Below are 13,015 nucleotides of genomic sequence, written 5' to 3'. Positions count from 1 at the left end.
GGCAAAAGGCTTCTAAAAAGTTTATATCTCAAAGGGGCAGAGAAAGAATTTACATGTTTCCTAAAGCAGATGCTCTGAGAAAAGAGAGGTCAGGAGCCTGGAATCAGGAAGAAGTCTGTCTGAAGTCAGGCAAGCTGAGAGGAATATTAAGGCTGTCTTGGTCATGGGTCCATTTTAGTTGCTGCTGAACTAGAGTGTCTCCATATGACATTCTACAAAATAAAATTTGGCAGAGTATGGACTTATTTTCACGGCATACAATAAGGGTTAGCCACAGAATGGCCTCGTTGGGAGAAGTTTCTCCTCTAAGTCAGATCTCCACATAAGTAATCATTGAAAACTACATGATGTCAGTATGTTTTTCCAGTATGTTCTTACTGACTATTGTAATCAAAACACAAAACTGATTTTCAAATGAAATCAAGTCACCATATGGTTCAAGTGACCTGAAGAAAAGCAGATGCTTTCTGGGTACTTGCTTTATGCTCAGACATGAAGGAGAAAAACTTTTCTTCTTTTTGATGATATACAATGATGGAGCTGCTAGTTTGCTCCCCACTTCCAAACATCACAGAATGAGCTTTCTTACCAAAAACCAAGGACTTTGGTTTTCATTGCTACCTCAAACCCTCCCCAACTCCCACCCCTGGTACTTTTTGTTCTTTTGTTTGTTCATTTGGAAGTTGAGAAGCTTGCTTACCACCTTGCTCTTAGAATATAATTTGAGTTCTGTTTCTCTAGGCACCCAGAAGCCAGAAGACCTAACACAAATAAAATTAACTGCATTTTAAACCAGGCTCTAAGCTGGTTAATGGAAAATGAGATGAATTGTTTCTGAATGGATATCAACGCTCATCCTTGCCATTGGAACACCTGTCCTGACAAATAAAAGAACTGTTGCTTAAAAAATAATTTTCTGTGTATAAATCTCTGTGTATTTCTAATCATACTCATTGTCATATAAACAAAGTGTAAGTTAGAAAGGAGCTCACTTTCCAATAGTTGGATCTTCATTTCCTAACATTCATCCACAGTCTCTGCTGGATTACTCACCCATACCTGTGCACATTGTTCCCACCATATGTTTGCCTCTACCAGCAGCCATCAAAAATTACCCAGCCTCTGGGCTAGAATATTGCCCTAATTGTTATTTCTCTAAGGTGCTTAGAGCCAACCACTCACAGATTGCTTTTTTCTAAAGGATGTGGTTTCTTAGTATTCATCTGTGTTTTCTTTGTTTCTTTTTCTAGCTTTATTGAGAGAGATGTGACGTATTGTATAAAAGGTGTACAACGTGATAATTTGATATATGTATATATTGTCAAATGATTACCACAATAAGATTAGTTAACACTTCCGTCACCTCACGTATTTACCTTTGTGTGTGTGTGGTGAGAACATTTAAGATCTCCTCTCTCAGCAACTCTCAAGTGTACAATACTGTATTGTTAACTATAGTCATCATGATGCACCTTAGGTCACCAGAACTTATTTATAAGTGAAAATTTGTACCCTTTGACCGATATCACCCCATTTCCTCCACACCCCATTTATTTCCTTATGCCTTTAGTGCATGTTGGGCTATTCAATTGAGTTAAGTGGACACAGATTACAACTTTTTAAAAAATTCTGATTGGCCACAGTCACCCTTGACTGAAGTCTTAACACTTCTATAATAATTATGCTAATGACCATCTAATCAGAAGAAAATACTTCAGTGTCACCTACTGTAAGGCATATCTTTAGGGCTGTTTTGGTTAGCATCAGATCATTTGTAGTCTTATAAAGTCTTCGTGACCAAAATATTAAATGGGAGAGACCACTGAAGATTTTAGATACAGTGCAAAATCAGGAAATGGAGTCACTTTGACAAGATTAGATATTATTATCAATTCCTTGAAGTAACATGATAAATACTTCATGGGAAAAAATGGCTTATTGAATGTTAATAACAAAATTAATCAGAAGGAAGGAAAGAAGAACTATATATAGTGTATATTTGAGTGTGTATGTATGCATGTGTGTGCTTAGAACTGGTTAAGAATGAGCCTACTTTGAGATTGGAAAACTGGTAACTATCCGAAAAGCTAACTCAGCAATATCAGAATTGGATTCTCTCCACTGTGCCATGGGTCTTGCTTCCTTCCCAGAGAGAAATGATAGAATATTTACCTTTTCCTGACCTCCTGATTGTACTTTGCCATTAGTTGTCCTTCCTTACTGAAGTTCCAACAAATTGGGGGTGAGGTGAAGGAATGTTTCTCTCTCTGGAGTCTAGGTGTTTCTGGATTGACTTCACAATGTCTCAATCACGCTGACGTCTACCAAGTGCCAGTGATTCTTGCTGAAGTGTTGGCAACAGTCTCATTTGGGAAACATCCTGGGACTGGGAATACAAATCTGGGGGTGCACGGTGGGGTGCACAGTATGACCCTGATGTCTGGATAGGTAGGGACTTCTGATTCAGTAAGAATCTCTCTCTCCGCTCACCTAAAACTCGCTGGCTGGGGATCTGGCCTCTGCGGCCTGGCTCGTACTTACCTCACCTCTGAGTCTTCAAGGCCACAACAAAGCTCTGGTCATCATGTCACTGTTTGGTCTGGGGCACGGCTGTTTTACTCATATGGCATCAGTAGCTTCACTGGTAGCAAGGATTTGGGGGTTCTGAGGAATGTCTGGGTTTGGTAGGAACTTCTGCCCATCTCTGAGACCCACATTGGCTTTATGAAGATATTTCAATTTCACTAAAACGCATTTCACATCTGGCTGACCGGACCCCTGTCATTTCCCCCTAAGCTTAAACACATAGGTAAGGCATGTACTGACCTTTCTATCTACAGACAGGTATGATTTCAGCATGTGAACCCAGGAACTGCACTCCTTGCTTTATCTTCTATGATTGATGAGTATTCTGTTACAAAAATCCAAGTGGACATAAATATTTCCTAATACTGGATCCTACTGACTATCCCATTAACCCAAGTCTCTGTTTAGCCCCAAGGTCTGCAAGCCCTGTTTCAATTCAATGCATTTTCTAACCATGAAGCAATGTCCTCTTACCTCATACCTGACACAACGATTGATACCTGTGACATTCCCGGTGACAAACAGCTTCTTGCAGTGTTACCCAAACGTACTTGATCTTGGCAGCTTGGTTTCCATGGGACTTGGTCTCAGCTACTGAGGAGGTTCCAGTCTAATTATGAGTGTCAGAGACCTCTGCTCCCTTTTCAGGAAAGACTCTAGTTCCTAAATAAACTGTGTGTCTCAGGAGGAAAGATAACACCTCATTTCCAGCTTGCAAGTTTGAAGTCGTTTTTTACACCCTTTCATTCTGGGTATCTCACATAATACTGCCTCTGTCTAATTCATCTGTGCGGGAGGGTAGGGGGAAATAGACTAGAAAATTTGAAATATGGCTTTTGTGTGTACTCAGGAAGAAATGAGATCATCAGTCAGAGCCCAGGGACTGTCAAAACTCATTTCTTGACTTAACAGTGTACAGTTCAACCCAGGATTCCCACACATACACCCTCAGGAATTGCTTTAGGACCCACAGTGGAAGGTGAGGTTTTAACCAAAAGAAAACAAACTTGACAAAACCATTACATTTCAAAAGAAACTTAAGTATGCATTTGAAAAGAAGGGGGGTTAGGGCAATCAGACCAAAGAGGAGGTGGACAGTCATGGTCTATGATGATGATTCAAGGGAATCAAGGGATGATTATTCAAGGGAATAGACCATTCAGGATAGTTTTAAATTGAGTTTTTAACTTTTAGAGAGTGTGACAAAGTTCAGTTGATTACAGGGGGTTTTCCTCTTCAACTGTCTAAGACATCAAATTCCAGGCACTGTATTCTCACAGCCGTTGTAACTCCTATTTCACACTCACTCTCATGATCTCCTTCTTACTCTTAGGCGTTGCTTTCTATTATTTAAAAACATAAATCAAGTACCCTGGAAAATGTGGCATTAGAGGGTACTGATTCAAACAGGGTTTCAGTAGGCAAACCAAATAATAGATCTTAAATCTTAATATGACCACAATAAAACGGAGTCACTTGGGGACTCAACATGGTGGTGTATCAGAAGAATATCCATACATACCCCAGAGATGTGTTTAGATATTTCTTTTTTTTTTTTTTAAGATTTTATTTATTTATTTGACAGAGAGAGACACAGCGAGAGAGGAAACACAAGCAGGGGGAGTGGGAGAGGGAGAAGCAGGCTTCCCGCGGAGCAGGGAGCCCGATGCGGGGCTCGATCCCAGGACTCTGGGATCATGACCTGAGCCGAAGGCAGACGCTTAACGACGGAGCCACCCAGGAGCCCGTGTTTAGATATTTCTCATGTTAAATTTCTTCTCTTGAAACCCAGCTGGTCAAAAATTGATCCTTCTTTCTCTTTCTACACAGTCCTTTTAAGGCCTGATCTGTCGCTCCCATTTACTTCCTTTTCAGGGCTCCTCAACTCAGCCTAAGCCAAATCTATAAATCACCTGCCCACAGAAGTTCTTGCCTTGAGAGGAGAAAGCCTCCTCCTTCTGAAGAAGGAAAACAGACAAACAAACAAAAATCTGCCTCCTCAGAATCCCCCAGCTTGAATGTTTGAAGCAGAGTTTAGATTTTGGCCAACTCGAGTCACGTGTAAAGGCTTTTCTTACATCCCTTCTGAACAACACGGAGAAGCCCAATTGTCCTCTGCCTAGAGGCTGCCCCATGGTCCCGACTGGCAATATTTTCTCCTCACTCAACTACATTTTAGAACAGCATATTTGTAAAGTAGCTTTTCTTTTTTAATTTTTTGCAGTTAATAATTTCAAGAAGTTGAATAATATCAATAAACAAGGTAAGTCCAAAGATACAAAATTAAATTTTTAAGTTTTACAAGTGATGTCCCCAGCCCCTAAGTGGATTACAAAGTTCAACTCCTGACGTGGGCTTTCTAGGCTCCCTGTAGGCTCTGCTATTACCTGATTCTGGTTCTCTGAGTCCTTGCAGAAGCAATACAGTTCAATGGTTATGAGGACAGGCTCCGAGACTCACAGCTCCATGCTCACTGACAGGTTATTTAAAGACCACCCTATGCCCCATCTCTGTGTGACAGATGATGATCAGTTGGAGGCACTGGCATCAAGATGGCATCAAGGTGGCTCAGCTGACTATGCCAATATCCCAAGACTCCACCCTTCCCCCTGTGTCTGTAGATAAGATCTCTGCTGAGTTTACCTGAACACATCTCTTCCTTGAAGTCTTCAAGATTCTAAGACACTATTGTTCACATGAAAAAAATCTGGGATGCACTCAGTCTCTAGTTCTTTTTCTTTTCTTTTTTTTTAATCTATGAAGCCACTTTGATTTTACCCAGAAAAGTTCGCAAAAGAATTGATCAGAAAATAAACTATCCTGAGGCACCTGGGTGGCTCAGTCGATTGAGCTCAGCAGGGAGTCTGCTTGAGCTTCTCTCTCCCTCTGTCCCTCCCCCTGCTCATACTTGCACTCTCTATCTTTATCCCAAAATAAATAAATAAAATCTTAAAAGGAACAATCCTGAAAATAATGACGATGCTTCATAATGTGATTTTCTTAAATCTAAGGACACAGTATGGATCTCTCTAAAGAAGCTAGAAAGTGATTTGCTCTCAATTCCAACAGTTTTGAAATGTTATTCTTTTTTTTTAAGATTTTATTTATTTATTTAATTGACAGAGAGAGAGAGAGAACGAGAGAGGGACCACAAGCAGGGGGAGTGGGAGAGGGAGAAGCAGGCTTCCCGCCGAGCAGGGAGCCCAAGGCGGGGCTCGATCGCAGGACCCCAGGATCATGACCTGAGCCGAAGGCAGACGCTTAACGACTGAGCCACCCAGGCGCCCCTTGAAATGTTATTCTTTAAGGAACTCTAAGCAAGCTTGAGGAGGAAGTTATATCACTTTCATTTAAAGTTGCCAGATTATTCAAAATGAGCGAATATAACTTTATTTCCTGAAGTTTTTTTTATAGATTGCCGTTTTTATTACACAAAGACTTGGTAAAGAAAAAAAATCAAAACAGGTAGAAACTAGCTCACCTATTTTTCTTTTCAGACCATACATTTTTAGTACCTAGCACAATATCCTTTCTATTCCCGATTATTTTTAGCAAAAGTTTTTCCACTCTTAGATTATGTAGAGATAGACTGCCAAAAATTTATCATTAACAAGTGGCATTTAAATGGCAATTTTTCAATAGTAAAGTATAAGGCTATAATTAATAGCCATTATTGATGTGTCAAAATACCACACACTCAGTTCATACCTGTGATTGTAGTCTATGATTAGCCAAGTTGAGAAAAGGTATATCCCTGGTATGTTGTTGCATTTGACTTACAAATTTTTCAAAGATTGTTTTAAATCATATTTGTTCCAACATTCTGTTTAAGTGAAATTGTCTCAGAAATTAGATTTGGGGACGCCTCGGTGGCTCAGTCATTAAGCGTCTGCCTTTGGCTCAGGTCATGATCCCAGGGTCCTGGGATCGAGCTCCGCATCGGTCTCCCTGCTCCGCGAGAAGCCTGCTTCTCCCTCTCCCACTCCCCCTGCTTGTGTTCCCTCTCTCGCTGTCTCTCTCTGTCAAATAAATAAAACAAAATCTTTAAAAAAAAATAGATTGGCTAAAATATCAAATGCCTGTTTGGAATGGGACTTTGCAAAAGCAGTGTTTATTCACTGTGCGTTTTAAATCAATTGAACTCGGTGCCATACATTAGAGTTGCCTGGGAAGGTTTAATTTTTTTTTTTTTTGTATTAATAGTGGAAGAGCCTAAAGATTTGAATTTAATTGGGCTAGAGTGAAGCTTCTACAAAGAGCCAAGATCTGAACCACTGATTTTCCCTAACAGGGACAATTGAAGTGTCAGGAAAAACTGTAGGACCAGGAATCTGTACATTAGTTGGTATCTTTTTATTCATGAAGAGTTGATTTAAAACTAACCAATGATGCAAAGGTCCCTTATCTATTTTCATGTTTGATATCCCTATATATTTTCTTTTTTTAAAGATCTATTTATTTATTTTAGAGAGAAAGAGCACAAGCAGGAGGGGCAGAGGGAGAAGGAGAGAGAAACTCAAGCAGATTCAATGTGGGGCTCAATCTCACGACCCTGAGATCAACACCTGAGCTGAAACCAAGAATGGGATGCTTAACCGACTGAGGCATCTAGGCACCCCTCCCTATATATTTTCTTAAAGGTGGTTCACCCCAATTCATATGGGCCTTTATTTGTGAGCAAGCATATGGGGGAGACAAACTTCACAGAGAAACTAAGAATGAACCATCTCACTTTAAATGCAAAACCTAGACAAGCTTCCTTATGTAGTGATCTGGACCAGAGCCCTTTCTATTGTTATCTTGGGGGCGTCTCAGGGCTGTAAAGGGTGAAATGCCCCAGGAAACACTATGCTTCTGATTCTAAAGTCAAAAGTCTAGAGAGACCATGTCCCATCCTCTTGCTGATTCAGAAGAAGATAGAAGATCTGAAAAAGGAGGAATTCCTTACAGTGCCTGGAAATGCGAAAGGCCTGGGCAGAAATACGGAAACGCGCACTCCCTGCTTCCCAAAGGATCAGAGTTCAGTAGCATTTTGCTCACCCAAAGGACACATTTCTGGCAATCTCCCCACCCCTGACACATAACAGACGCTCTGTAAACCCTTTGGGAATTGATTAGAAAAATGGCAATAATAAAATGCTTGAATCCACAGAGAAAGAAGTCCTCTTTTCAACCTCAGATAAAAGCCCATTGATTTACAATAATGAGGAAATGATTTTTTTTTTAATTTAACAAACTTGGTCATCTGTGTCCCTAGATTACATTAAACAACCTTTTAGAAAGGCCAGTTAGGCTGTTGAGCTAGAAGCTGATGCTGAGAAAGAACAGCTGATATAAAATCCAGAGCTGGAAAAATAGGGTCTCATTGCATTCACAGTAAAACTGAAATAACTGAAATGTATCACTCCAGTTGCATAAGAGAACTTCATATTTTGTCCAGGATACTGTACTTAACAGGACAGGAAAATATCTAACGTACATTAAAAAAATGTGACTTTATCCAAATGGCTTAAATGTAACAGTCAATAAATTCTAAGCCTTAATTATTAAAATTTCAATTATGGGGAACGATTTATTTTCTGATAAAGCTACACAGATGGAACAATAGTCTTTTTCTCTTCTATATGAAATTAAGACTCCTGGTCCTAGAGCAGATATATACTCACCGTGTTAGCCCTGAAAGCCAGTAATTGCCACACTTCCTGTTACCGTTCTCCCAATGGATTGAATGCCAGTCAATGTTAGCTACCGACTCCTGGGGGTTTCTGAAGCTTGCATGCTGACTCTGTAATTAAAAGCCTGGGCCAGGAAGTAATTGTCAGCTCAAGCCTTCCCTCCTACTGTTGAATGTCTGTCAACTCAAGGATTTATTTTTTTAATATGAGAAAATGTCAGTTGCCGTCTGAAATAAAGTTTTTGATGATTCAAGCAAACATTGAATACCTGATGGTTAAATAAGAAAAATACAAAAAATACAGCATTGCTTTGAAAGCAACTCCTTTCCCATCGTGAAAAGGATTTTACCCAAGAATGCATCATAGATCATAAATGTTATATATTCCTATTTTGTAAATTGTGTGTGTGTGTGTATATTTTAGGGTTAGTATTTTTTAATAAGAAGAACCAAAAAAAAAAAAAAAACCCAGGATCTCTTATCACTACATCTGTTCCTATGAACGTAAAAACATTCTTAGTAAGAAAATACCATGAAGTTTAGTAACAAAGATAATATTTCTTCATCATGAGCTTTAACACTTGATTGAACAACAGTATGCCCATCCCGATTTCATGCCAAAATGACAGTCTAATATTTTTTAATTCAGAAAGAAAAACAGCTGACTTATTCTGAATACAGTTGACCCTTGAACAATGCAGGTAAAGAGAGTAAGATGAAGTCAGTCATGTCAAACAGTGATGTAAGCAGCCAAGGACTTTGCAGCTAAGACTAGATGTCACTGAAATGAACAAAGGTTGATGACACCCAGAATTGATAACCAGCAGAACCAGAGGAGGCCAGCAAAGGCCCAAGACTGATTAAACGCCATGAAAAAGAGAGGACTCTTGCAGCAAACTTCCAGATTCTCCAGACGCTGACCCTTTCACATCTGACCACATCAAAAGCCAACTGCAGCTGAAGACTCCTTCTGGCTGATCTCTGAACAGAACAGAGATCCTCCACGGCTTGCACGTGATAAGCAGCACCTGCCAAGTGCTGACTCTGCCTGGACCGAGGCCTCATCTCAGCTGTGTGCTCTCGGATTGACTTCGAGTTTGGGGGTGACCTTCTTGCCCCTGGTTGTATCTTGTTTGTTGTGTGACTTTGTCTTGTGCTTTGCTTTGTGTGACGTGTATGAAGCCGACTTAAATGCATAGTAAAATATCACTGAGTTTGGAAGCCTGAAACTGCTTTGTAAGTATGTTAATCTCGCTTTAGAATTGAATAAAGCTGACATTGTGGAAAGACACACTCATGTGAGTGCACCTTCATAGTGTGCTGGCAACAGCAGGGATGAGGGGGACCAACCCCTGCGCAGCTGAAAATATGCATGTAACTTCTGACTCCTCAAAAAGTTAACTGCTAATAGCCCACTGTGAACCACAAATCATACCAATAACATAAACAGTCAATTAACACATATTTTGTATATGTATTATATACTATATTCTAATGATGTAGAGAAAGAAAATATTATCAAGAAAGCCGTAAGTGAGGGGCACCTGGGAGATTCAGTCAGTTAAGGATCCGACTCTTGGTTGACTCTTGGTTTTTGGCTTAGGTCATGATCTCGGGGTGTGGGTTGAGACTCAGGTAGGGCTCCGTGCTCAACCCACAGTCTGCTTGAGATTCTCTCTCCCTCTCCCTTAGCCCCTCCCCTCCTTGCTTACATGCTCGCTCACTCTCTCTCAAATAAATAAATAAATAAATAAATAAATAAATCTTTTTTTTTAAAGAAAGGCATAAGGAAGAGAAAATATATTTACTGTTCTGTACTGTATTTATTAAAAAAAAAATTCTTCCTATAAGTGAACCCGCATAGTTCAAAGTTGCATTGTTCAAGGGTCAACTATATATGCCGGTGGTAGTACTTCCTTCCCAAATTCATTCGTGCAAGTTTGAGTAGGCTTTATCTACATTTATTTCTAAGTGATCGAGAAAGTGTAATGGTAATAGCTCATTTCAGTCTTGTCCTGCCATCAGCTACAACTTCAGCCACGTAGATTCTCCTGAATGACCTGTGTTGTGAAACAACTCTACTTCCACAAGACATCACTGTCACCCCATCACACCTTTTCCCCTTGAGTTCTTCCCCAGAAAGAACCAGGACACCAGCATTTGTACAGTGTTGTGGCTCTGCCCTTTCATGTGTTCCTCCTTGAAAATGAGCCATTCTTGTTCTGCACACATCCCTGCTCCCAGAGACTTTCAGCAAGAGACTTACAGAACACTGTCCCCTCCACGTCCCTCCTCATCACTTCCTTCCCACATGAGCCATTCTGGCATTGGAGTCTCCTTCCTCTTCCTCAACTGTCATAAACAAAGGCCTCATGCAAATCAATCCCTCATGAAGATCCATCCCTTTAGACTTGTTTGACCTTAAGTCACTAGGAAGGGTATCCCCTCCACATTTCTTCCTTCAAATGACTTTTATGGAGACCTTTATAAGTTTCCAGTGAATAGCTTAAAAAAAAAAAACCTATACAGGATAAAGGGTAATGATAGGATGTTAAGAAAGAAAAAACACACTAAAGGAAGAGGAACATTACAGTCATTCCTCTTCCTAAACTAGATGAGTAGCAATAGGGTGTACATGTGTGATTATATCTAATACCTGCTTTTATGAATTGCTTCTAGATCACTTTCACTATAAACCTTAACAGTAACAATTCCATCCTTATTTCATAGTTTTATGAATATGTCTAGAGGCCTATTTGAGGAGTACACTTGATAAATCCAGTTAATAGCTAATAACTCTCTAAGACCACTCAATTGTTAAAGAAAGTGGCACATGCTAAGTTTTTATTTGCAGGCACTGAAATAAATTACTACATTTTGATCCCACACAGTTAGAGGTAGGGATTACTAATGATGCTAAGTCCCATTACTAATCTTTTTCTTGCACAATCAGGAAATACATTTTCAACGTCTTGCAAAATATAAGAAACTATGTTAGGTATTTTGATGCATTAAGAAAATAAAAATAAAGTCACTGACCTGAAGATCACTTACCATCTAGTTTGGGAAGGAAAACATGTACATACAAATAAATATAAGGCCATACACTGTATTCCAAGTTCGTAGATTTGTAAAGCTTCGGAAATGTAGAGTTTTTAAAGAATATGTACTTCATACTTATACAAGAGCATAGACTCCTGATTAGTAACTGTACAGAGATAAATTTTGTGTTCTTGATCTTTTGCAATGAAAATCTCTATGTAGCTTAGCAAAACCAACTAGTTGAGACCTTATTATTGATATATGAATTCCTTCTTTTGAAATAAGAACATGGTTTCTTTGAAATACATTCTTGTTTGTTTGATAGGTGATAAATGCATTTGGCATGATATTCAAAAGGTAAAATATATAAACAGTGAAAAGTAAATTTTAACCTCTTTTTCCTTCTCTAGTTACCAGTCCCCCCCCGGCCCCAGCCAATACTTTTACCAGTTCCTTGTATATCTTTCTGGACAAATATTATACCTTTACAAACTGTACATACATGCTCTGCCTTTTGACATAAATGGCAGCATAGTATACATACTCTTTATTTTATTCACTAAATAACATCACTTATAGTTATGATATTCCATACTAGTCCATGTGAAAGTGGATATACCATAATGCTTTTTTTTTATTTTATTATGTTATGTTAGTCACCATACATTGCATCATTCATTTTGGATGGAGTGTTCCATGATTCATTGCTTGTGTATAACACCCGGTGCTCCACGCAGTACGCGGCCCCTTTAATGCCCATCACCAGGCTGACCCATCCCCCACCCCCTCCCCTCTAGAACCTCGGTTTGTTTCCTGCAGTCCATCGTCTTATACGTGGAACATGAGGAATAGCAGGGAGGCCATAGTGCATTTAATCAGTACCCTATTAAAGAACATGTAGTTATTTTCCAATTTTGCAAGTACAAGCAATATTTTAGTGAATAACCTTGTACATACATTATTTCACACATGAAGTGGAATTGCTGGATTAAAGGGAGGTGCATTTTAAATTCTGATAGACACAGTCAATTTCCTTCCAGCAATAGATTTCTTCAATGGCAAATCACTTATGAAAATAGCAAACCCGTGGAGCAAGCTGAACATCTGTTTTCTTATGCAAGAACCAAGTGGTTTAAAGCTTTACATTTTAAGGCTATATCTATAACCAGAGTGATAAGGCCAAAATTATTCAAGAGCTATTTCAAATGAAGCATATGTCTTTAAAATTAGCCATAGTCGGACGCCTAGGTGGCTCAGTCGTTAAGCGTCTGCCTTCCGCTCAGGTCATGATCCCGGGGTCCTGGGATCGAGCCCCGCATCGGGCTCCCTGCTCCGCGGGAAGCCTGCTTCTCCCTCTCCCACTGCCCCTGCTTGTGTTCCCTCTCTCGCTGTGTCTCTCTCTGTCAAATAAATAAATAAAATTAAAAAATAAATAAATAAAATAAAATAAAATTAGCCATAGTCCATAGAGTACAATTGTCGGGGAACAAATTTTGAGGACAAATTTGGGTGCCTTTGTTTTTAACTAGCATTAAGTTCATAAGCAGGGTAAATTTGGAAATTTTCTGTCAGTGGGATCAACAAATATGGTCTAATCATTTTTCTGAATATTTCCCCCAGTGTTTTATTCTTTTACATCAACAAACAATATTTGACAAATATTTATTGAATATCTATTATGAGTCAGGTACTGTTAGATACTGAGCATGACAG

General features: G+C 39.3%; 1 protein-coding gene across 3 annotated transcripts in view; it reads left to right on the top strand.

Annotated features, from left to right (window-relative positions):
- SLC13A1 (solute carrier family 13 member 1) overlaps window positions 1–895 on the top strand; it is a 119,076-nt gene extending 118,181 nt beyond the window's left edge. For all 3 annotated transcript variants that reach the window (XR_003516473.2, XR_003516474.2, XM_027574075.2), the window contains one exon: window positions 742–895. The gene's annotated coding sequence lies outside the window, so the exon portion shown is untranslated. The remainder of the gene's footprint in view (window positions 1–741) is intronic.
- Window positions 896–13,015: the final 12,120 nt, after the last annotated feature.

Source organism: Zalophus californianus, chromosome 12, assembly GCF_009762305.2.
Source record: "Zalophus californianus isolate mZalCal1 chromosome 12, mZalCal1.pri.v2, whole genome shotgun sequence".
NCBI lineage: Eukaryota > Metazoa > Chordata > Mammalia > Carnivora > Otariidae > Zalophus > Zalophus californianus.
Note: the sequence above shows the minus strand (reverse complement) of the source record. Positions and strands in the feature narration are given on the sequence as shown.